We start from the raw sequence: 26,255 nt of genomic DNA, 5'->3' as shown, positions 1-26,255 counted from the left end.
CCGAGATCGCACCACTGCACTCCAACCTGGGCAAAAGAGCAAGACTCAGTCTCCCAAAAAGAAAAAAAAAGAAATGGTGGATAATATACTCCACATGTTGCAATGAAAGAAATGGAAGACTATTTTAACTAATGTCATTATAAACTAAACCATCCAAGCTGAACCACAATTTATTGGTTACTGTTGTTAATACACACAGGGCAAATTATGTTAAACAAATCATAAAATAACTAATGTTTTCCAAAAAGTCCTCTCTACCTAACAGTTAACCTAACTAAAGATGACAGTATTTATTAGGGTATGATTTTCATAACTAGGAACTTATACAATGTTTCATGGTTTGAAACATACTGTATTTTTTTCCAAATGAGTACTTCCAAAATAAACTAACCTTTTAACTTCCAGCTTAATCCTGGGGCAATTTTAGAGAATCTCGACATCTCGCAAATAAATGGAATTGAAAAAGCATATGGATATAATGCAGTCAGCAGAGAATTTGAGGGCAAAAGAGAGGCTACGTCCTGCCCCCTTTTCCAAATTCAGTTAACTAATATCACAAATGTTCCTCAATTCTACCATTTCTTTATTTTTTTGAGACGGAGTTTCGCTCCTGCCCAGGCTGGAGTGGAGTGACGCAATCTTGGATCACAGCAACCTCTGCCCCCTGGGTTCAAGCGAATCATCTGCTTTAGCCTCCCGAGTAGCTGGGATTACAGGCGCCCACCACCACGCCTGGCTAATTTTTTGTATTTTTAGTAGAGACAGGGTTTTGCCATGTTGGCCAGCCTGGTCTTGAACTCCTAGCCTCAGGTGATCCACCCGCCTCGACCTCCCAAAGTGCTAGAATTACAAGCGTGGGCCACCGTGCCTGGCCAATTCTACCGATTTCATAAGCTTAAGTGCTATCTTCACTTTCTTTTCTTCTTTCTCTACGTTATTAAGTCCCATCTCTTCCTTCTCCAAAATCTCTCCAATATATTCCTTTTTCTTCCCATTCCACTTGCTAAATTCATGCCTATATAGTGTTCACAATTTTATTTCTTTAAAAAAAAAAAAAAATCCTTAACTGGCTTCCTTTCAGATAATCTATATAACATTTCTTGATTAATGTCATAATTCCAAGTTCATCAAGTCACTGCTCAACTTTTAAACCTTCGATGATTCCCACGTTAGCAAGATCAGGTCCAAATTCCTCGGTATGACTGTTAAGACTGTTCATAATCTCAACAAGCATTACTTCACTAATCTTATCTCCTTGCTAGTCCATAATCTAAACTCTATTACTAGATCAGACAAGTATTTGCAGTTCCCATCAATAATATGTTTATTCTAATCTCTATATTTGCCCTTAATTTGCTCTTGCCTAGAAAACCATCTCCTCATCCTTAATTTTCTCAAATACAAAAGAAAAAAATTTAAAAAGTAAAACAAAACTTTCTCTTTCCTTTCCGCCTCTTCAAGCGCTATGCATCCACCATTGAAAAACTCTAGTCTAACTGCCTGCATGAAGCCCTCACAGACCACTTCAGCCTAAACTAATCTCAGTAAACTGTAACCTGTCATTTCAACATACACTATTAGCATAACAACAGACTTCCTAGGGCAGTCATTTTAGTCAACAGTATTTTCACCCAAGAATAGTAAATTTTTCATAAGGCTAAATTATTTAACATAAAAAAACCCTTTAATCTGAGATGATGCCTTTTCTCTTACCTGTTTTTGTTTTTGTTTTAAGACAGGGTCGCAGTCAGTCACGGGCACTTTGGGAGTTCGAGACCAACCTAAGTGACAGAGTGAGACCTCGACTCTACTAGAAATCAAAAAAATTACCCACGAATGGTGGCGCACACCTGTAGTCATCCCAGCTACTCAGGAGGCTGAGGTGGGAGAATCATTTGAGCCTGGGAGGTCAAGGCTGCAGCCCCAGCCTGAGCAACAGAGTGGGACTCTATCACACACAACCCAAATGTTCCTCAATTGGCCAATAAACAAACTCTATACAATGGAATACTACTCAGCAATGTAACAAGCTACTGATACATGCAATAATGCGGATGAACTTCAAAAATATGAGAAGTGAAATAAGCCAGACTAAAAGGCTACAGACTACAGACTACCACTTACAGAACATTCTGGAAAAGGCAAAATGATAGGAATAGAAAACAACTACTCCAATTCTTGCCTGAGGGTAAGAATTGGAGTAGACTACAAAAGAGCAGAAGGGACTTTGAGGAGGTGATGAAATGGTGCGAAATCTTGATTGTGGTGGTGGTTGGACAGTATACATCTGTCAAAACTCACAGAACTTTGGGAGGCCATGGTGAGAGGATCACTTGAGGCCAGGAGTTCAACACCAGCCTGGGCAACATAGCCAGACCCCCATCTCTACAAAAAAAAATCTTTTTTTTAATTACCAGGCATAGCGGCTTGCGCCTGTAATCCCAGCTACTTGGGGAGGCTGAGATGGAAGGACTGCTTGAGGCTGGGAGATCAAGGCTGCAGTGAGTCATGATCACATACTGCATTCCAGCCTAGGGGACACAGCGAGACCCTGTCTTCTTTTTCTTTTCTTTATTTTCCTTTTCTCTCTCTCTAAGTTACCTTATTATTTCCGTATTATTTCTCCCTGCTCCATTAACTGTCCTCCCATCTATTTTTCCATCACATTTCTTTAAGATTCTGGTAGTCACTTTAAAACTGCCCTAGGATCTAGTCTCAAACAAAATTCTTAACATAATCATAAGTCCTCAAGTTCCTACAGAAATTATTTTCGCATATGTTGTAAAATGTCTAATTTTATCAAATTACAGTAAGAATACATCATATTACACTCCATTACAGCTGTGGCAAGAAGCATAAAAACTGTTATTACTGATTTAAACCTCCCAGGGCCCATTACTTTGCTTACACACCCTAACTACATTTTGTAAATATCTCCATAAGAATCTTCTATATTTAACTAGCTTCTATATACTTCTGTAAAGTCTTCCATTTAATGAATCTTTAAGTCCATCAAGATCTAAAAATGGCATTCTTTCGATCCCAGGAAACATAAGACAATGTTGATATCATTTACTTAGAGGGCAGCGCACACAGTTCATAAAATCATTATGTGTTAAAATAATGTAATGTTCAAGAGTAAACTCAAGGTCAAATCCTAGCGTGGCACTGACCTTGGGGCAAACCGATCTCACATCTTAGGGACTCAGTTTCTTTCTCTGCAAAAAGGGGATAATAATAGTACTAATATGTACCCTAAAGACTTGCTGAAAGGAGATTAAATAAACACATATAAAGTACTTAAGAACCGTAGCTGTCACACAGAAGTCAGAAACTGGTGTCATCATTAGTCCTCAATAACTAAGAATTCTTCGAAAAATCTCAATTATAAACTTAAATGGGTCAGGCATGGTGGCGGGTGCCTGTAATCCCAGCTACTCGGAAGGCTGAGATGAGAAAATCACTTGAACCCGAGAGGAAAAGGTTGCAATGAGCCAAGATCATGCCACTGCACTCCAGCCTGGGCAACAAGAGTGAAACTCCATCATAAAAAAAAAAAAACTTAAATGAGCTGCTCATTCACTGGTGAATCACTAAAATGGCCTAAATCAGCCAGATAACCGGGAAATCAGCACATTTTTGATATAGCTGTTCCGGGACTTCACCAAAAATTAACTTTATTTATCTCAACATTTAACATTACCAGTTAACATGAAACTAGATAAAAACAGAGATTTATGTTCAGAAACAGAAAAATGCTGTCAGACCAAGGTAAATGATACCATTTTTCTATTTGAGTTCTTCAGCATCTGTAGAAAGCCTATGCAAATAAAGTTGGCCAGGCACGGTAGCTCACATCTGTAATCCCAGCACTCTGGGAGCCAAGGCAGGCGAATCACTTGAGGTCAGAGTTCCAGACCAGCCTGGCCAACGGGGTGAAACCCTGTCTCTACTAAAACTACAAAAATTAGCCTGGCATGGTGGCATGAGCCTGTAATCCCAGCTACTCGGGAGGCTGAGGCAGGAGAATCGCTTGAACCCAGGAGGCAGAGGTTGCTGTGAGCCAAGATCATGCCACTGCACTCCAGCCTGGGCAACAGAGCAATGCTGTCTCAAAAATAAAAATAAAAAATAAAGTGTTGGAAAGTGGACCACGAAAATACATTTCTCCCTTTAATTATACGTAAGTTCAAATCTGTTCCTACACAGATTTGCCTGTCAGCAGACTAAAAATGTTCCTCTTACACAAAATTTAACAATATTAATTTATTAAGGTTATAAATAAAATCACAGTGACATTAATACAAGCTAATGTTTTCATTAAGAGAATTCCAATTTAATTGTAATACGGGTTATATTCATACCATGATTTGTTTTATAGAGGTTTCAGCACTGAAAACAAGTGTTGTTATTCAATGGCGCCATCTTGGGAGGTAAGATCTTCCAAGGATTGGGATGACTGGGTGCATCTTCCAATCATGTGGCCAAGACTCAAAACTTTTTTGATGTGCCATTGACAGAATTCTCAAAGACAAACCTCACACACACACAAAATCCTAGTCTCCACCTTTTAGAATTACATTTCATTTGTGACCAAAAACAATGCTGACCACTCACTTCATTCACCAGACTTTCCTATCTCCAAAAGTTAAATACAAGCACCTGCAAAATGAAGACTTACCAGAATTATGAACGCGCAATACGCTCTAAAGACAAATTCAAAAGAAATACACCAAATATTTCAGAATTTGGAAATGTTACTAAAATAAATACATAACTTTCCAAGGCAGGGAGCAGTGGCTCACACCTGTAATCCCAACACTTTGGAAGGCCGAGGTATGAGGATCACTTGAGCCCAGGAGTTGCAGATCAGCCTGGCAACATGCCAAAATCCCATTTCTAACAAAAGATACAAGAATTAGTAGATGTGGTACGGCATACCTATAGTCCTACCTACTAGGGAGGCTAAAGTGAGAGGACTGCTAGAGCCCGGGAGTTCAAGGCTGCAGTGAGCTGTGATCATGCCACTGGAGTCCAGCCTGGGTAACAGAGTGAGACCCTGTCTCAATAAAAAAAAAATAATAATAACTTCTCATTTGGAAAGTTCTAATGTTCGTTTTTAAAAAGCAGTCCTAGGCCAGATGCAGTGGTGCCCACCTACAATCCCAGCACTTTGGGAGTCCAAGGCAGAAGGATCGTTTGAGGCCAGGGGTTCAAGATCAGCCTGGGTAACACGTCAAGACTTGTCTCGCCAGGAACAGTGGCTCATGCCTATAATCCCAGCACTTTGGGAAGCCAAGGCAGGCAGATCACCTGAGGTCAGGAGTTCAAGAACAGCCTGGACAACACAGTGAAACCTCGTCTCTACTAAAAATACAAAAATTAGCCCAGAGTAGTGGTGGGTGCCTGTAATCCAAGATACTCAGGAGGCTGAGGCAGGACAATTGATTGAACCCAGGAGGCAGAGGTTGCAGTGAGCCGAGATTGCGCCACTGCACTCCAGCATGAGCAACAGAGCGAGACTCCATCTTAAAAAAAAAAAAAAAAAAACAAAAACTTGTCCCTACAAAAAAAAAAAAAAATTTAAATAGCCAGGCACGGTAGCATGCACTAGTAGCCCTAGCTACTCAGGAGGCTGAGGCAGGCGGACCACTTGAGCCCAGGAGTTCAAAGTTGTAGTGAGCTATTATTGAGTCGCCGCACTCCAACCTGGGCAATAGAATGAGAACCTGTCTTTTCTTTTAAAAAAAAAGGCAGTCATAATACCTTACAGTTGCCCCAGAAATGACTATGAAACTACACAGTAACAAAATTGGAAATGTGAAATATCATACGAGATCTGTGTAAAAGCAGTAAAATGATGCCGAAAAGTAATGAAACACAACTGAAATTGTCTAATTTAAACATTTAAACTATATTTGCTTACAGAGTGCCCCTGAAGGCACAGTATTTAATATGGTTAATTATATCCATTCATCTTTTTATACTTGATTCACCTTGGTTTGAATAAACTGGGATTTTCCAAAATAAGAACTTTCCATATTGTTTGTTGTTTGTGAAATTTTTCTTGTAAAAGATGGGCTAGGCCAGGCGCAGTGGCTCACGCCTGTAATCCCAGCACTTTGGGAGGCTGAGGCAGGCAGATCACAAGGTCAGGAGTTCAAGACCAGCCTGGCCAACGTGGCAAAACCCTGCCTACTAAAAATACAAAAATTAGCCAGCATGGTACCAGGCACCTGTAATCCCAGTCACTTGAGAGGCTGAGGCAGGAAGATCGCTTGAACCTGGGAGATGGAGGTTGAAGTGAGCCAAGATTGCGCCATTGCACTCCAGTCTGGGTGAGAAGAGCAAGACTCTGTCTCAAAAAAAAAAAAAAAAAAAAAAAAAAAAGATGGGTTAAGGGCCAGGCGTGGTGGCTCATGCCTGTAATCCCAGCACTTTGGGAGGCCGAGGTGGGCAGATTACTTGAGGTTAGGAGTTCAAGACTAGCCTGGCCAACATGGTGAATGAAACACCATCTCTACTAAAAATACAAAAATTCACCAGGTGTGGTGTCGGGCACCTATAATCCCAGCTATTCAGGGGGCTGAGGGTGGAGAAGCCCTTAAACTCGGGAGACAGAGGTTGCAGTCAGCTGAGATGACACAGAAAGACTCCATCTCAAAAAAAAAAAAAAAAAAAAAAGGGATGGGTTGGGGGTAAGAGAAGGAGTAATCTCAGTTTAGCTTATCACATTCTGTTCTAATCATTTTGACTACAGTTTACCAGAGACTTCAAAATTTGATTACTGTTCCCCTACCAAAGATAAAACTCTAGCATAGAAGTAATTCATGACAAAGATGTCAGTAGCTGGCATTCTTTAATAAAATCTCAATCTGACCCTCAACAGCTTGTGACACTGGATATCTAGCTTCTGTGTGTACCAGTTTCTCATCTGTAATAAACTATATACTTACTTCACGGGTGTGGTGAAGAATACATGAGATTATGTGCTTGAAACATGATAGGTACTCAATAAATATTTGTTGAGTGAATGAATAAATAAACCAATGTATGAAAAATGCTTAGGATAGTGTCTGTCACATAGCCAATGGCTAACAGTATCAATACCATGCCAGGCGTGGTGGCTCATGCCTGTAATCCCAGCACTTTGGGAGGCTGAGGAGGGAGGATTACTTGATGTCAGGAGTTCGAGACCAGTCTGGCTAACATAGTGAAACCCCGTCTCTACTAAAAATACAAAAATTAGCCAGGCATGCTGGCATGCGCCTGTACTTCCAGCTACTCAGGAGGCTGAGGCAGAAGAATCGCTTGAACCCAAGAGGTGAAGGAGGTTGCAGTGAGCCAAGATCACGCCACTGCACTCCAGCATGGGCACTAAGAGTAAAATTCCATCTCAAAAAACAAAAACAAACCAATTATTACATTACCCTATAATCTTCTGACACAGTTTCATCAGAAAAGCCAAAATAATCACTGATTTAAAATACACAGTAGGTACCTCCCTAAAAAGTAATTTACATTTACCACTTAATTTGAAATATGTACTGAGTTAAATCAATTCAGTTGCTACTAATTAAATTTGTATTTCTGCTTTTAACACAAGAGGAAGAATAACTACTGAGAGAGCTAACCGACAGATCAGACAAAGCAGCTTTAAGCAGATTTAATTGGCTCAAGATTTTCACTGTTGACATCAAAATAAAATGTTAGTCAATAGAAAATTCAAATAAAGTACTACCTAGTGTCTTGTTTCTGTTAGTAACTCCAATCTGAGAACATTAAACAAGCACTGATGAAGCATTTTTAAGGAATTCTGCATAGTTAATTCTACGCCAGTGACAAGTTCCAAAGGAGTATCTGCTTTGTGGCATTAGGACTGGACTCCTGTACTTTTACACCCTAATATTCTCTATATCGCCTGAAGCAGTTGGTGCACTCCTGGCCTTCAGATTAGAGAAAACACTAAGCAGGATTCTAATAAAAAGAATCCATGTTAATAAGCTTAAGAAATTAAAATTGCTACCTATACATAAATATCATTGGTCATCAAAAACTCTACTAAGGACCTACTATGTGCCAGTGAAAACAACTGAGGAGGGCATTAGCTAAAACAAATAGCTTCTAATCGAGAAGCTTCCAGTCAAATTAGGTAATTAAGATATTAATAGAAACTGGTCAAGTTAACAAAAAACATGAGGGGTACTGGCATTACAAGCTACAAGACTTTTGAGAAAATAAGAAACCTTTGATATAACTAGGTAAAATAAGATATGTGATAGTGTGATTTTCCATGAACATGAGGTAGTATTGGCAATAAATGCTATAAAATTTTAGAGAAGAGAGATTAACTGTTGCAAAGCCATGACAGACTTCAAAGAGGGAGAACTGACCTGAGTCTTGAGGGGTGGAAAAGATTTAAATAGTTAAACAGCATAAGAGAAAAGGACAAAAGATTACGGGAACAAAGGTGCTGAATTGGGAATATGGCCATTAAATATTTATTAAATACCTATTCTACGTCAGTCATTGTGTTACACACTAGATATACACTGGAGAACAAAACCGATGAGTTCTCTGCTTTCATGGAATCTAGCAGGGAAGACATAACAATCATGCACACAGATATATAATCATAAATTGCAATAGGTGCTATGAAAGGAGGCAACAGAAGCCAGTAATGTGGAATAATGGGAAAGGACTAGCAAGACGCGATGATGAGAAAAAGTACCCCTGATATTTATACATAAGCTCAGGCATGAAGGCAGCCATGCAAAGAGCAGGGGAAAGAAGTGTTCAAGGAAGACAGAGCCATGCATACAAAGGCCCTTTAGAAAACAGCTCATTGAGTTTAAAAATAAGGCCAGTGGCTTACGCCTGTAATCTCAGCTACTCTGGAGGCCAAAGGACAGCTTGAGGTCAGGAGTTTGAGACTAGCCTGAGCAATGGTGAGACTCCATCTCTAAAAATTAAATAAATAAGAATAAAAATAAGAAGTTAGCGTAACAGAAGCATAACAGGCAATGAGACTGGCGTAAGATGGCAATTCCCTACCCGAAAAGTAGGCAGGAGCCAGGCTATACAGGACATCATAGGTCAAAATAAAGAGCTGAAATGGCCAGGTGCGGTGGCTCACGCCTGTAATCCCAGCACTTTGGGAGGCCGAGGTGAGTGGATCAAGAGGTCGGGAGTTCATGGCCAGCCTGGCCAACGTCATATGGTGAAACCCCGTTTCTACTAAAAAGACAAAAATTGTCTTTTTAGTGTGGTGGCAGGAGCCTGTAATCTCAGCTACTTGGGAGGCTGACGCAGAGAACTGCTTGAACCCAGGAGGTAGAGGCTGCAGTGAGCCGAAATCACGCCACTGCACTGCACTCCAACCCGGGCGACAGAGCAAGACTATCTCAAAAAAAAAAAAAAAAAAAAAAGAGCTGAAATTTGAATTTTATTCCAAATCTAAAAGAAAACCACTAAAAATTTTTGCACGCTCACGTTAGTTTTAAATAAAAGGAGCCAGACCACAAAGAATACATACAATACGATTCAATCTTTACAAAAGTACAAAAAAAGAGCAAAATAATCTATGCTGTCAGAAGTCAGGACGGTGATTACCCTGGTAAGTAGAGGGGAGACAGGAACTGAAAGGGAACTGGATAGGGGCTTCTAGGTACTGGTAACGCTGTTTCTTGATCTAGATCTAGTTGCTGCTTACATGGGTATATTTAGTTTGCAGGGGAAAAAAACATCAAATTCCACTTTTACGTGCATTTTTCTGTATATGTTATTATATACTTCAATAATAAAGTTTCTAATAATGTAATATACTTTTTTTTTTTTTTTTGAGACGGAGTCTCGCTCAGTTGCCCAGGCTGGAGTGCAATTATGGAGTACAGTGGCACGATCTCCACTCACTGCAAGCTCCACCTGCCGTGTTCACGCCATTCTCCTGTCTCAGCCTCCTGAGTAGCTGAGACTACAGGCGCCTGCCACCATGCCTGGCTAATTTTTTGTATTTTTAGTAGAGACGGAGTTTCACCATGTTAGCCAGGATGGTCTCGATCTCCTGACCTCGTGATTCGCCCGCCTCAGCCTCCCAAAGTGCTGGGATTACAGGAGTGAGCCACCGCGCCCAGCCCATAATATACATTTTTAAAATATTATTTTGTCCAGATAAAAACAGGAATAGAGTGCTCACCTTCGCAACACAAATACTAAAATTGGAATGGTACTGGGAAGATTAGTATGTGCCCTACATAAGGATGACATGCTAATTCACAAAGCATTCCATATTTTTAATTTTTTTTGTAAAAATAAAGAAACAGGTACAAAGGGGCACATGCAAATACGGCAGGTCTTGAATGAAAGATTACCCTGGTAGAAGCTTTCAGAGGGGTAATTCAAATAGCAAGTGATACAAAGTATCATGTTTATAAAAAATAAAGCCAGGTGTGGTGGCTCACACCTATAATCCCAGCACTTTCGGAGGCCAAGGCAGGTGGATCACGAGGTCAGGAGTTTGAGATCAGCCTGGCCAACATAGTAAAACCCTGTCTCTACTAAAAATACAATAATCAGCTGGGTGTGGTGGTGGGCACCTGTAATTCCAGCTACTCGGGAGGTTAAGGCAGGAGAATCGTTTGAACCCAGGAGGCGGAAGTTGCAGTGAGCTGAGATCGTACCACTGCACTCCAGCCTGGGTGACAGGGTAAGACTGTCTCAAAAAAAAAAAAAAAAAGAATAAATGTTGGGGCCAGGTATCACTCATCCTTGTAATCCCAACACTCTGGGAGGCCAAGGTGGGAGGATCGCTTGAGCCCAGGAGTTCAAGACCAGCCTGGAAACAAAGTGAAACCGTGTCCCTACCAAAAAAAAAAAAAAAGTTTCTTAATTAGCTGGGCATGGTGGTGCACACTTGTAGTCCCAGCTCCTCAGGAAGCTGAGGAAGGAGAACTGCCTAAGCCCAGGAGTTCAAGGCTGCAGTGAGCTACGACTGCCGCTATACTCCAGATCGGGAGAAACAGTGAGATCCTGTCTCTTAAAAAAAAAAAAAAAAAAGAAAGAAAAAAAAAAAGAAATGCTGGGTCTGGGCAGGAAGTTGTGCAATACTAAAGGATTAACTATAAATTCCTTAGAACATAAGGAGGAATCTCCAGAAATTAAGAAAGTCATAGATCACAACAGCAATGCCTAAAAAGGTTAGCAATGCTTGTTATGTTGCGGCTCATATTTTAATATGGTATTTTCAAGCTCTTCCCTTGACCCTCCACTCCCATACAACAAAGAGTGTAATGACACAGACCCAAAACCTGAGCATCAATCACACCGGAGCTTGAATCAATGGTCTGCCCCTCACTTGCTCTGGCAGTTAACTGCTCTGAGCTCAATTCCCTCATTTATAAAATAAGGATAATGACCACCTCATAGAGTTATTATTTTCTCAAAGATGAACAGAGTAGTACTTCTGCAGTACAAATACTAAAACTGGAACGATACAGAAAAAATTAGCACGTCCTCTGATCAAGGAGGGAACATTATTATAGTCACCCCTTTGAGCAGATCTAAAGGGTTATTTTAATTATCATTTCCTAATGGCATATGGAGGACCAATGGTGGATGTAACAAGAATTCCTTTGCTTCGCGCAGAGCAAAAAAAAGTTTCCATTCTCAGACAAATTCATGGGTGAGAGAGGGGTTTATAAAACAGTAACCATACAGAAACAGAATGAATAAAGATAAAATCAAAAAATAAAGAGAAGGTAGAAGTGGGGCTTCTTCTAGAAGCTCATTAGCAGAGATTCCAGGCATTTTCTAAGACAGAGACAGAGACTTGAGCTAAAGCATGCTGAGAGAAGTTCAGTGACTTGAGAAATTATGCAAAGGAAGAAACAATCTTCCCCACAAGCCACAATTGCTACCTAATATATTCTTCCCTTTGTGGAATATTACTTAAAACAAGTTAGACATCAACACTAAGGATATTCTGTCACAGGTGGAAGAGCAAGGCCTTCAACCACTTTACACCATCCCCACCCTTAAGTATTATTTGAACAACCATAATTTGTTAAGCACTTCTTAAGCACAGCCAAAGATGTTAAGTTTTATATTTCAGGAGCTACCATTTCAAAAGAAAAAAAATAAAAAGTTCAACTCCTTAAATCTTTTGGTAACTTTTTCCCAAAATGTATCCTCTGTCTTAAAAGTAACTAAAATCTACTTCCTCCTGAATTTATTTATCTTTCCCCTAATCCAATAAATGTCTCTCCCTCTTATTCTTCCCATTTACCTCACCATTAAATACCTAAAGTTTTCCTATTTCCTCCCAAGTTGGCACATTAACACTCTAATAATGATTCTGACCTCACAGTATTGAATCTGAGCATAGAAACCTCAACATTTCCAGGGATAAATCTACTACGCAATTCCTAAAAGACAACACACAGTTTAAAAAAATAAACGCCGTGGTGGTAATTATACAACTGTATACATTTGTCAAAGCTCGTCAAATTGTACACTTAAAATTGGTGAATTTTATGGTATGTAAATTATACCTCAATAAAGCTTTTTAAAAAAAAAAAAAAAATGCATTCAGGGCAGGGCATATTGGCTCATGCCTGTAATCCCAACACTTTGGGAGGCTGACACTGGAGGATCCCCAGAACCCAGGAGTTCCAGGAGACCAGCCTGGGAAACACAGGGAAACCTCATCTCTATAAATAAATAATAAAAAAAAAAGTTAGCTAGGCATGGTGGCACACACCTGTGGTCCCAGCTTCTCAGAAGGCTAAGGTGGGAAAATCACTGGAGCCCAGGCAGTTGAGGCTGCAGTGAGACATCATCACACCACTGCACTCCAAAAACAAAGGAATACATTCATTACATTCATTCACTCATTCATCAAATATTTGCTGTGCATCTATTATATGCATCAAAGTTTATACCACATCTTTCAGCCTGGACTATCCGGGTCCTACCTGTAGTGTGCTTTACTCATAAGTTGATACTGTCCCTGAAAGCTGTATTACATGAAAAATGGTTCTGTTTCTGACAATGTTACCTTAATGATGGCCGCTTTACACTGGAAGGGCCATTAGCTATCCATCAACTTCCATTACATAAATGAAATATATGATCACTTAGGTACTCTCCATTTTAACAGAAATGCTTCCATCATAAGAAATAAGCAAACACCTAGTGGCATATAGTACATACCACTACTACAGCCTTGTATGTCTGTCTTTTTACCAAAAAAAAAAAAAAAAAAAAAAAAAAAAAAAAAAGCACACTTCAAGTATATTGACAACACTGCTGAAAGAAAAGGCAATATTATTGGAGAACAGACCTAATTGACTTATTCTAGGGCCCACAGTCACCCAGTGGCTGAGTCAAAGGCCAAAAAACTAGGTCTCACGATTCCAAAGGCAGTGTGCACAGTGCAGAGACAACCACAGACCTGAGAAACAGACCTGGGTTTGAATTCCAGCGCCATTTCTTACTAGTTGTGTGTGTGAACTTGGGACAGTCACTTTACTTTCTGACCTTTGGCTTGTTCATCTATAAAACAGGGATGCTGACCAGGAGCAGTGGCTCATGCTTGTAATCCCAGCACTTTGGGCGGCCGAGGAGGGCAGATCACTTGAGGTTAGGAGTTCAAAACCAGCCTGGTCAACATGGTGAAACCCCATCTCCACTAAAAACACAAAAGTTAACCAGGCATGGTGGCATGCACCTGTATTCCCAGCTACTCGGGAGGCTGAGGCAGGAGAATAGCTTGAACATGAGAGGCAGAGGTTGGAGTGAGCCGAGATCGCACCACTGCACTACAGCCTGGGTGACAGAGCACTCCATCTCAAAAAAAAAAAAAAAAAAAACAGTACTTTGGGAGGCCAAGACGGGTGGATCACGAGGTCAAGAGATCGAGACCATCCTGGCTAACACGGTGAAAGCCCGTCTCTACTAAAAAAAAATACAAAAAACTAGCCGGGCGAGTTGGGGAGAGCCTATAGTCCCAGCTACTCGGGAGGCTGAGGCAGAATAGTGTAAACTCGAGAAGCAGAGCTTGCAGTGAGCTGAGATCCGGCCACTACACTCCAGCCTGGGCGACAAAGCTAGACTCCGTCTCAAAACAAAACAAAAAAAGGGATGCTAACTACCACCTCACAAAATTATTGGGAAGACTGCCTAAGATCTATATCACCTAGCATAATTACCGGGCACAGAATAGGCAACTAAACAACATTAGTTCCTTTTCTTGGTCTTAAATTATTTAAGATTAAGAAAACACCTCATAATCAAGGAAGGCTAATTAACAATCCGTATTATTAATCACTGGCCAACAGAGAACCAGTGTTTGCTGCCTTCTTCATCCTCCAGCCCATTCCCTTCCCAGCACACTTACTTCCAGTTTTTCAAACGTTAGTTACTATGTTTAGAAAAGTGATTTAATTTTAGAAACCTGGAAAATTCTTCTAGAAGTAAATTCTTCTAGGAGTAAATTGAGCAAAACCTTAATCTGCCCCCAGGGGAATTCTGAGCAAAACAATTATTTCTGACAAGAGAAGAATTTTCTATGGGGGTAATTCAATTTATCCACATGCATACTACCAAAGTTGCAAAGTGACAGAAGGCAATCTGGAACATACCGTCCAGATTCCCAAAAAAGAAATGTCCTCCTAAAAATCCAAACCCCTCCCTCCCTAATTTGAGATAGTCAGATCTTACTAGGTGATTTGAATTCTCCCGGCTCTGACACCAGTCCAGCTCCTTAGGCCAGAACAGCAGCCGTTTGTAAAAGAAATACCCTGACCAAACCCCACCCCTCAAAACATCCCCAAAAGGCAGGGAGGTCCAGAGAGTATCTTCTCCTCCAACGACAGATAAGGCACCAGGGGCTCCGCAGCGCAATCCTTCCCCCAAGGTCATTCAAGTCAGTGAAGGTGCGACGGCGGAGCTGCAGGCACTCTCTGGCCTTCTGGAAATCACACTGCAGGGGTTTTGGGGGTGCCTACTCTCTTCCCCTCTCCCACCCGCAAGGGTGAGCACTGGCCTCGGCATTTCCGAAACAAGCCACAACAAGCTCTGCAGTGTTAGGAAAGGGGTTGACGTGATGAAGAAACAGATGCTCCAAAGCAAGATAGTCTTTCTCGGATCGCAGAGGCTCCTCCAAGGTTATGCACAAAAACCGCAGCCACCTCCAAGAGCTCTAAACGGGGCTCCGAAGCCCCAGTGCGGCCGCTCCGGGACGCCGGCTTCCCTGCAGGCAGGCTCCGCAGCCAGAGGCCACCGGCCCCAGAAACCGCACTTCATTCCTGCGCTCCGGGAAGCCATGGCTCCTTCCCCGCCCGGGCAGCAGGGCGGGGGCCGGGGGTGCGCGGGGAGGCGGGCCCCGCGCTGCGGAAAGTTCACCACGGCGGGCGGGGGGAGGCCCCGGCCCCGCTCGCCGGCGTCCCCCTGCAGATTCCACCATTAATTAGTCCTAAGGACTGTCTACTGGCAACTTAAACAAAGCGAATGCCTCGAATTCCTTCCCGGCCCAGCGGTCTGGCTGCGAGACCAGCAGAGCGCCCGGGACGTGGGCCGGCGCGGCCGACAGCTGCGGCTGCCGCAGGACCCCTCCCCGCCCGGCCCGCGCCCCGCGCCCGCAGCTGGCCCCGCACGCCGGACCGACCGGCTCCCAAACCGCCCTCCTCCTCCTCCTGCTGGAGCTCCCGGGCCCTTCCTGTCTGATCACTTCCTTCCTCCGGTGCCCGCCGGGCCCCGCGCAGCCCCCTCCCGGCCGCCTCGCCGCCCCCCACCCCAATCCGGACCGCGCCCCTCCCCCAACCCCAAACTCGACCCCCGAAACTCTTCGCCGCCCCCTCGAAAATGTCTCCTCCGCGTCTCTGCCCCAAACATTTCTCCTCCGAGTCTCGCTCCCACCAAGAAGTCTCCTCAGAACCTTCCCTCCCCCTCCCGAGGAAAAATCTCCTCAGAGTCTCTTCCTCCAACTCCACAAACATGTGCCGGGTCTCGCCCCAAAAGGTCTCCTCCTGAGCCCTTCCTCCAAAATCCACTCCAACTCTCCTCCAACTCCACACCCCCATCCCTCCCCGGCTGCGCCCGCGGTTTCTTCTGCCCCGTGGCCGCGGGTGCCCCGACCTCACCGGGGACCGGCCCCCCACCCCCGCCGCCCTCCGCTCCCCGCGCCCGTCCCGGTCCCCCGCGCCGCGCTCCCGCCGCCGCCTCACGGACCCTCACCTCGGCGGCCCCGGACAGCGATACCGCCCGCGGAGGGCTCCGGCGCTCAGCTCCCAGCGACCGGCGCCGCCTCTGGCTCCGCGGGACTGACAATGATGGGCGGGGCCAAGTGGTGACGTCAGCGATCTGGAAGGCGGGGTCTTTGTGATGGGCGGGATTGGTCTGCAGGCCCCGCCCCCTCCGTCCTTTTTTTCTCTTCCCAGGACTTAGGTTCCACCAAGTTTTTATTGCCTCCCTAGCTAGGTTCTGTGGTAGGCGCCCTGGGAAATCGAAATGGAAGACAAGACTTCCCGATTTCAGGAGGGACACTTTCGGCCCGCGTGGTGGCTCACGTCTGTAATCCCAGAATTTTGGGAGGCTGAGGCGGACGGATCGCTTAAACTCAGAAGTTCGAGACCAGCCTGGGCAATATGGCGAAACCCCATCTCTATAAAAAAATACAAAAATTAGCCGGGCGTGGTGGCACGCGCCTGTAGGCTAAAGTAGGAGGATCGCTTGAGCCCGGGGAGGTAGAGGCTGCAGTGAGCCGTGATCGTGCCACTGCACTCCAGCGTGGGTGTCAGAGTGAGACCCTGTCTCAAAAGAAAAAAAAAAAAAAAAGCGGGGCACTCTGAAGGGTTGTGAGGATTAAATGAGATAATCAATGGAAAGGTGCTTAGCCTAGAACCTGATATGGAATAATCACTCAACAAATGCTATTTCTATTACTCCGCAAATGCAGAGAAGGACCTCAGCTCAGACTCAGGAGGCATGGGTTCCAGTTCCCCGCTCTGCTATTCATTCGTTGTGTGACGCTAGACAAGTACTTTCCCATCTATGTCCCCGACTTTCATCTTTAAAATGGGAGGGGGGAATAACCAGATGATCTCAAAATCCCCTCCGATACTTCTATGACATACTTCCTTTAAGTCTACTATCTAAAAAGCACCTAGGGCCCTGAGAAGTCAGGAGGAGGGCTTTGAAGACAGCCCAAGACCCACACCCAGCAGAGTACAGGACACAGCCAGAGACTGCTCTCGCTGCCGATGCCCTCCCACACGCTGGCACACAGCAACATTCACAAGCCAGGACACAGATGGGCCGAGGGCTGCTTCCTCTCTGACTACAGCAGCATGGTTGGTCTCTTGAGACATCGCTTGTGTAAGCTCTTTATTGCCTATGGAATAAAGGCCAAAGCCCTGGCCTGGTATGATCACTTCCTACCTTTACACACGCGCGCGCGCACACACACACACACACAAAGTTTATCCAGACTTCTCTTAGCACACCCACTGCTTTCCCACATTTGACCCTTTGCTCAAGCTCTTCCCCTGCTGTCTCACCTCCCAGCTTCTCCCAGCCAGAAGGCAATCCTCCCTGTTCTGAATACCCAATAACATTGTGTTTAACCCTCACGTGGGCATGAACACTACAACTTATAACGAACTGACCTCCCATTTGTTTCTTAGCACTCCCTGGAGGTCAGAACCCACACATGTTTGTGGAGCTGAAGCTCTGATGCCAGAAAACCCTGGGATCATATGTTCTGGGGTCATACTGGCTGTCTCTGAGCCTATCTTCTCATCTGTAAAATGGGGATAATAATGTAGTCTTGTGGTGTTTGTTTTAAAATTACCTAACATACTTTCTGGAAAGCATCAGGCACAGTGTTCCACAATCAATATGATTGTCATTCTTATTTTCTTTCTTTCTTTTTTTTTTTTTTGAGATGAATTTTCTCTCTTGCCGTCCAGGCTGGAGTGCAGTGGCGCGATCTCAGTTCACTGCAACCTCCGCCTTCCAGGTTCAAGAGATTCTCCTGCCTCAGTCTCCCAATTAGCTGGGATTACCGGCACTTGCCACCACACCTGGCTCATTTTTGTATTTTTAGTAGAGACAGTGTTTCACCGTGTTGGCTATGCTGGTCTCAAGCTCCTGACCTCAGGTGACCCACTCACCTCGGCCTCCTGAAGTGCTGGGATTACAGATGTGAGCCACCACGCCCAGCCCCTGTAGTTCTTATTTTCAATAGTATTATATTGACCAGGTGCGGCGGCTCATGCCTGCAATCCCAGCACTTTGGGAGGATCACTTGGGACCAGGTGGGTGGATCACTTGAGTCCAAGAGTTTGAGACCAGCCTGGACAACATGGCAAAACCCCGTCTTTACAAAAAATACAAAAATTAGCTGGGCCTGGTGGTGCCCATGCAGTCTCAGCTACTCAGGAGGCTGTGGTGGGAGGATCCCTTGAACCTGGGAGGTGGAGGTTGCAATGAGCCATGATAATGCCACCGCACTCCAGCCTGGGTGACAGATCGAGACCCTGTCTCAAAAATATATATAATTATTGTATGTTATATATATTTTATATATATAATTACTATCATCGGTATTATTTCTAGTTCGTAACACCACACAGCACCTCATTACAATCCACTAAATCATTTCATGTGGAAGACTTTAGGGTTTTGAGAAAGGAAGAGGCTTGCTGAAAGTGGCCCTGCAAAGCATTCCCATTGGAACAGAGACCAGCACTGCAGTCTGCAGACCCCAGATGGATTCTGCAGTCACATCTGATGCCCCAGGGCATCTCTGTCATTCAGCATGCCTCCAAGCTGGGGTCAGCGTGGGGTTCTCTCTGAGAGTTCTTTGCAGCACAGCTGACCCATTTCTGCTTCGTGCCTTTCTCCTCTCACCTTCTTTACAGAGACGTGGATCTGTGTTAAACTGCCCTTGGCATCTCTGCAGTCCTCTAGGAGAGCTGCAATGAGGCACTGGGCATTTCCAGAGCACTGGCCTGTGGGAGGAGGGGAAGAACTTTGGGGTTCTGATTAATTTCCTATGCTGCAGGCAGGCACATGGGTGTCCTGAAATGCCTGGCCTGGTCCTCAAAGGCCCCTAATAAATTATAGCTTATTTTTAGAAAAAATATTCAAAAACACCACTTCCTGTGAAAAGTAAGCATGGCCGTAAGATTGCTGGAGGCAAAGGAAGGGCCTTTACCGAGTTGCTCCTAAGGGCTAAAGCCGATTCCAAGTACTACAAACCCTTGGAAGGAAGAACCCAGGACATACCAGGGAGGTTCTGAAGAAAGAACTTTCTCCCCAGGACCCATGATCCCAGCAACCACTTATTCATTTATCCATAGCAAAACCTTTGGCACAGGAAAGATCAGGATTCAAAACTCAGCTCTGCCACTTACTAGTTATGTAATCTTGGGTTTTTAGGTCTCTGCACCTCAGTTTCTCATCTGCAAAATGGAAATAATAATACTACCTTTCTCACACAGTGCCTGTGAGGGTTAAACATCTGAAAGAGCTTGGCACCTAGTTCATGCCAGGATGTAGTGGTTGCTGTTACTATTTGAACATGTCCTCATCCTCCCAGCAAGACCTCCCATATGCTGGACTCTGGACTGGAAGTAGGGCTAAATAATAGCCCTGCCCTCAAGAGGCTCCATATAGTAAAAGGAAAGGAATAGATTTGTATGATTAGGCAATAAAAGGTCTCTATTGGGCATTGTTAAGTGAAAAGAGTGAGAGTAATTTGCTGAATTACAAGTGTAGTAGGACCCTATAGTTATAATTTGTAATATATGCTTAGTATATGCATAGAAAAATATGGAGACTATAAAGAACTAAATAGGCCAGGCTCAGTGGCTCACACCTGTAATCCCAGTGCTTTGGGTGGCCAAGATGGGAAGATTACTTGAGACCAGGAGTTTGAGATCAGTCTGGGCGACAGAGGGAGACCCCTGTCTTTACAAACAAAAAAATAATTTTTTTTTTTTTTTTTTTTTTTTTTTTTTTGGGACAGAGGTCTCCCTCTGTCGCTCAGGCTAGAGTGCAGTGGCACGATCTGGGTTCACTGCAACCTTCACCTCCCAGGTTCAAGCGATTCTCCCGCCTCAGCCTCCCGAGTAGCTGGGATTACAGGCATGACCCACCACGCCCGGGTAATTTTTGTATTTTTAGTAGAGACGGGGTTTCACCATGTTGCCCAGGCTGCTCTCAAATGCCTGGGCTCAAGCGATGCTTTAGCTTTGTCCTCCCAAAGTGCTGGGATTGCAAGTGTGAGCCACCACGCCCAGCCAAAATTTTATTTTATTTTTATTTTTATTTTTTTGGAGACAGTCTTGCTCTGTTGCTCAGGCTAGAGTGCAGTGGTGAGATCTCAGCTCCACCTCCCGTGTTCAAGCAATTCTGTCTCAGCCTCCTGAGTAGCTGGGATTACAGGCGTGCAACACCACACCCAGTTAATTTTTGTATTTTTAGTAGAGATGGGGTTTCACCATGTTGGTCAGGCTGGTCTCCAACTCCTGACCTTGTGATCCGCCCACCTCAGCCTCCCAAAGTGCTAGGATTACAGGCGTGAGCCACTGCCAGGCATGGTGGCTCACACCTGTAGTCCTAGTTACTCAGGAGTCTGAGGAGGGAAGATTGCTTGAGCCCAGGAGTTGGAGGCTGCAGTGAGCTATGATCTCTGCACTGCACTCCAGCCTGAGTGACAGAGAAAGACCCTGTCTCTAAAAAAATAAATAAAAAAGAGCTAAATAGAGAAACTTCAGGTTTTTTTTCTTTCGCTTTGCTGAGTTTCATTTTGTTTCTGTTTTTGCTTTTTTTTTTTTTTTTTTTTTGAGATAGAGTCTCACTTTGTCACCCAGGCTAGAGTGCCATGTCATGATCTCGGCTCACTACAAGTCCACTTCCCAGGCTCGAGTAATCCTCCTACCTCAGCATCCCACATAGCTGGGATAACAGGTACCCGCCAACACACACACCCAGCTAATATTTTTTTGTATTTTTAGTAGAGATGGAGTTTCACCATGTTGCCCAGGCTGGTCTCCATCTTCTGAGCTCAAGTCATCCACCTGCCTTGGCCTACCAAAGTACTGGGATTACAGGTGTGAGACACTGTGTCCGGCCTCCTTTGCTGTTCTGTCTGTGCATATAGTGAGAACTTTCAAAAAAGACTTTGCTATGGAGGGGAAAGGGGGTAAAAACACAGCTACAAGGTATACCAGCAGTGGGCATCTGAGCCACCTGGGCATACTGCAATAGAAAGTTCCACAGATCCCATCTCCTTCTTCATGGGGTTCCAGGAAAGCCCATGAGGAGACAATTTTCACTTCCTCCCCTGACCCAAGACCTTGGTTGCATTTGAACTTTCAATGCTACAAGCCAAAAGTAAGACACCTAATATAAGTCCCAGGAACCATGACAAGGCCAGGACAAAAAGACTTTTAAGCAGGCAGAATTTTTTTTTCTCCCTGTCTGTATTAGTTAGAATTCTCCAGAGAAACAGAACCAACAGGAGTATATATATCTATGTATGTAAAATTTACTTATTATGAGAATTGGCTCACAAGATTATGGAAGCAGAGAAGTCCTACAGTCTGCCTTTTGCAAGCTGGAGAACCAGAAAAGATGGTGGTGCTAAGAATGGGGGTTTGTGGGCAGGGAAGGGCTGGTATAAGTCCTAGGGTCCAAGGGTCTGAGAACCAGGAGCTCCAATGTCCAAGGGCAGGAGAAGATGGATGTTCCAGCTCAATGAGAGAGAGCAAATTTTCCTTCCTCCTCTTTTTTGTTCTGTTGAACCCTCAGTGAATTGGATCATGCCCACCTACACTGGTGGAGGCAATTTTCTCTACTCAATCTACCAATTCAAATATTAATCTCTCCTAGAAATATTCAGAAATAATGTTTTACCAGCTATCTGGGCATCCCTTAGCCCAGTCAAATTGACATGTAAATTCACCATCACACTGTCCTATGCCCCTTCCACACCTTCCAAAGAATCACAATATGTCAGCACCTTGTGTCTACCATGTCTAAACTTGTGCTTTCATTTTCTCTCATTATATCGTTCTGCAATTTAATTTTTTACAAGGAGTAGTATTACTGTGTCATCAGAAAAAAGGCAGTAAAGACATACATAAAAAGAAAGCTAACCAAGCTGGAGTTGGCTCACTTTTGTTGGTTTGCAAACAATAAATGATTACCCAGTATGATTGAGGCCAGTGCAAAGTCTGCCAAGAATCATAGAAAGTGAGACTAGGAAGGAATAAAATTGCCCTCAATCCTCCTATCATCCCCCGAATGGCATAATTTTAAGTTCTCTCTATTCCTTTGCTGCCTCATGTTTCAGGGCAACCATTACTACGTGTATTTCATTCACTCACTCATTCATTCATTCATTCATTCCACAAACATTTATAGATCCTTTATTCTGAACCAAGAATCATGCTGGGTACTTTACATATACTACCTCTTAAAGGTTATAGGGGTCATTATTGCTAGTATATTGCATATACTATCTCTTAAAGGTTATAGGGGGTCATTATTGCTGCTATCTTGCAGACTGGGAACAAGGCTCAGACAGGTAAAGTCACTTACTGGTCATACATCTAGTAGGATCTAAACCAAGACATGTGCAACATCAAAGCCCAAGTCCAGGAGGAAATGGGCTGTATTCCAAAGCAAATAAGCTATGCACTCAGGCAGCCATTATTGGTTGGGTGGCTTTGGGCAAGTCATTGAACTCTTCTCAGCAGTAGTTTTGCCACCTCTGCAGAATAAGTGTATACCCAGCTATTGCATGTAAGCTAAGTGCTTTATAAATCGTAACACATAATACAAAGGAAAAGCATCTCAGCTCTTCAGGGACTAGGTCTCACTCATCTTTGGATCTTTTGGTGCTTTCCCCACTAGTGTTTGCCTCGATTAGTGTTCATCCCCCATTAGCGCACTTAGGACAGTTTTCTCGTTTGCATCTTATTTCCCCCTCCAGCCTGGGACTTCCTCAACAGCAGGAATGATGCTTATTAATTTCTGATCCCTTTCTGCTCCTAGTACAGTGTCCGGCCTGCATCCCTCCATTCCTTTGCACTTTTATTTATTTCATAAGAAATGGCGGAGTGCCTAACATGTGCCAGGCACTACACAGACTGTAATACAGCAAAAATCCCAAGTTTCCTGGACTGGAGGAGCGGAGAAACAGGATAACATTAAATACAATTACTTAATAACAATTCCATTAAGTGCTGCAAAGAATCAGGCGAGATGCCAGAAGGGATTGGGGGATGCGGGGTGGGGACCTAACTCAATTGAGGAGCCAGAGAAGGCTTCCTAGAGGAGGTGGCCTGGAGGCTCAGAGAGGGTAAGGAACATGCTCAAGGTCACACAGCTGGTAAGTGGGAAAATTGGGATTTTAACCCAGGAATGCCTGAGTCCAAAGCCCATACTCTACTAGAAAACACTGTCTTTTATTTCCTCCACCTTTTACTTCCTTGACTTTGTTTTTTTTAGATGCAGTCTTGCTCTGTCGCCCAGGCTGGAGTGCAGTAGTGTGATCTCGGCTCACTGCAACCTCCACCTCCTGGGTTCCAGTGATTTTCGTACCTCAGCCTCCCGAGCAGCCGGGATTATAGGCGTGTGCCACTCCACTCAGTTAATTTTTATATTTTTAGTGGAGATGGGATTTCACCATGTTGGCCAGGCTGGTCTCAAACTCCCGACCTCAAACGATCTGCCGATCTCAGCCTCCCCAAAAGTGCTGGAATTACAGGCGTGAGCCACCACGGCCCGGCCCCCTACTTCCTTGACTTTTATTTTTGAGAAAGGAGTAAGGCCTGTTCAAATGAATGCACTAAAGCAATATTTTTTCCCAGCTTTTGGGGGATCACAGATTCTTTTGAGAATCTGGTGAAATCCGTGAAACCTCTCTCCAGAATTCCACGTATACAGACAGACCCACAAAATCTTGCATACAATTTCAGGGAGTTCATAGCTATCCTGAGGCCCAGGTTTAGAACTCATTCCACGGAGGACCACCGGACCTTATAGTGAAATTGTCAGAACCGCAGAAAGAGACACCAGGACCCCATAAAGAGCTCAAATCCCCAGAGAGATCTCAAGATCCTATAGAAAGAGTCTCAAGATCCTATAGAAAGAGTCTCAAGATCCAGTAGAAAGATCTGGGATCCTGTAGAGGCCCCCAAGTTGCTACAGAGTAACAGCTGGGGCTTTGCAGAAATATTCTCAAGAGGTTATAGACATAGAAGAACCTCAACCTCTCATGAAGCTGGAGTCCTCATAGCGGGCTTGGAGAGCTATAATTTTGGGGATTTTTCGATTTTTGAGACAATGTCTGACTCTGTCGCCCAGGCTGCAATGCAATGACACAATCACCCCTCACCACAGCCTCAAACTCCTGGGCTCAAGCAATCCTCCTGTCTCAGCCTCCAAAGTAGCTGGGACCAGAAGCATGTGCCACCATGTCCAACTAATTTTTAAATTTTCTGTAAGGATGAGGGGTCTCACTATGTTTCCCAGGCTGGTCTCGAACTCCTGGAATCAAGAGATCCTCCCACCTCGGCCTCCCAAAGCGGTGGTATTACAGGCGTGAGTCACCATGCCCTGCAGAGAGCTATAATTCTTGACCCTTGTTGGATCACTGACACCTTTGGAACTTCGAAGAAAAATGCAACACACACAACATGTTACACAATTTCAAGGAGTTCACAGACCTCTGAGAGGCCATCAGTAGCCCCTGGGTACAGAACTCCGGTTCTTGAGGTGCTGCAAGAATGTAACCCCCGCCCTCCAAACACCTCAAAAACCTGGAGCAGAACCACAGACGCGAGGCACAAACTTTAGGGTGAAACAGACTCCAAGTTGCATCCCGGCCCTGCCGTTTACTAGCCATGACCTTGAACACTCACCTAGAAATCCTCAGGCCTCAGCATCTCACCACCCAAAAGAGAGGGCTAGACGCCCTTCCCTCCCCAGCCCGGCCCCCGCGGCGTGCGACCGTACCTGGTGGGGCGCTGACGCTTGACAGGACTCAGCCTCTCTCCCGTCCTGCGCCAGTGAGCCATGAATCCGGCTGCAGCACTTCATGAAATACAAATGGGCCGACTGCACCAGGCGTGCGGGAGGCGGGGGAGGGGGCCGGCGCGTTCGCCGTTTGCCGCAGTGACAGCTCCGCGCAGCCAGCCGGCCGCGGGTCTGGGAAGCCGCCGGTGCCGGGCGCGCTCTCGCCTTTCCCACCCACCAGGCAGGGCGTTCCCGCCAGCCGGCTTCCTGCAGCCGAGGGCCGGGAGGAGGGACGGCGCTGAGGGGCCGCAGGGCCTGGCAGGCCTGGTTCCTGGCTTTCTCTCCGCGTTTCCTGAGCAGGACCGGCCGGGGGATGGGACCCAGAGCAAACCTCCTTCCCCAGGAGCGCAGCCAGGAAATCGCGTTCTTATTAATCAGGTTCCTCCTCTGCGCGCCGAACGGGGCTGGTTTCCGTCCGCGATCGAGTGGGCATGGTGCGACCCACTTATCCCAGAAGGAAGCGGAGAGACGAAATGGCAGCTCCCGACCCCACGACACAGCAAGATTCCAACCCCGTGATGTCAGTGTTAACTCCATCCTACGGATGAGAAAGCTGAGGCTTTGAAAAATGAAGTGACTTATCCAAGGTCGTCATAAAAATATTACTACTAATAAAATAACGTGCTTACTACATACCAGGCACTGTGCTCCAGATATATTTTGTCACTGGGTTCTTTAATCTATGAAGATAACTGTTGTTCCTAGTTCATAAATAAGGAAACAGAACCAGAGGCCAAGTGGCAGCTCCAGTGACACACAGCTACGAAATAACAGAGCTAGGAATTAAACTCCAGCCTCCTGTTTCCAGAGCTCAGCCTTTCTCCATCCTGCTTCTGCATTTCAGTTGAGTAACCATGACCTTGTCTCATGTGTTTCTGGGTCCTCAGAGCCTTACGGAGAACTTGATACAAAGTGAGTGCTCAGAGGTGACTAAGGGAACCTTACATGGAAGTTCACACTTAGAAGGACTGATAGGAGGCATCTGTCCATGTGACCTCTTCTAGCGCTTTCAGCCAAGTGAAAATTTAGCCTCTGCCTGAATACTCGCTATCATGATAAACTTTCCCCCTCCCCACACCCCATCCCATTCCCTTGTTGGACAAATACATTTGGTTTAAATGTAAATGCTCCCCCCCTTTTTTTTTTTTTTTTTGAGATGGAGTTTT

At 44.6% G+C, this 26,255-nt stretch overlaps 1 protein-coding gene, 1 non-coding gene and 1 pseudogene across 5 annotated transcripts in view; 2 read left to right on the top strand and 1 right to left on the bottom strand.

Annotated features, from left to right (window-relative positions):
• Positions 1–25,578, bottom strand: part of LUZP1 (leucine zipper protein 1) — a 95,224-nt gene extending 69,646 nt beyond the window's left edge. For 2 of the 4 annotated variants that reach the window (XM_038002869.2, XM_038002929.2), the window contains exon 1: positions 25,030–25,578. The gene's annotated coding sequence lies outside the window, so the exon portion shown is untranslated. Of the gene's footprint in view, positions 1–16,233; positions 16,353–25,029 lie in introns of those variants that run through there. The other 2 variants (XM_007980094.3, XM_038002809.2) reach the window with 2 other exon arrangements.
• LOC119626289 (U6 spliceosomal RNA) lies at positions 10,188–10,294 on the top strand. Its single transcript, XR_005242479.1, has one exon. It is a non-coding gene; the product is annotated as a U6 spliceosomal RNA (small nuclear RNA).
• Positions 11,456–11,552, top strand: LOC119626316 (U6 spliceosomal RNA; annotated as a pseudogene).
• Positions 25,579–26,255: the final 677 nt, after the last annotated feature.

This window comes from Chlorocebus sabaeus, chromosome 20 (assembly GCF_047675955.1).
Source record: "Chlorocebus sabaeus isolate Y175 chromosome 20, mChlSab1.0.hap1, whole genome shotgun sequence".
In the NCBI taxonomy this organism is placed as follows: Eukaryota; Metazoa; Chordata; class Mammalia; order Primates; family Cercopithecidae; genus Chlorocebus; species Chlorocebus sabaeus.
Note: the sequence above shows the minus strand (reverse complement) of the source record. Positions and strands in the feature narration are given on the sequence as shown.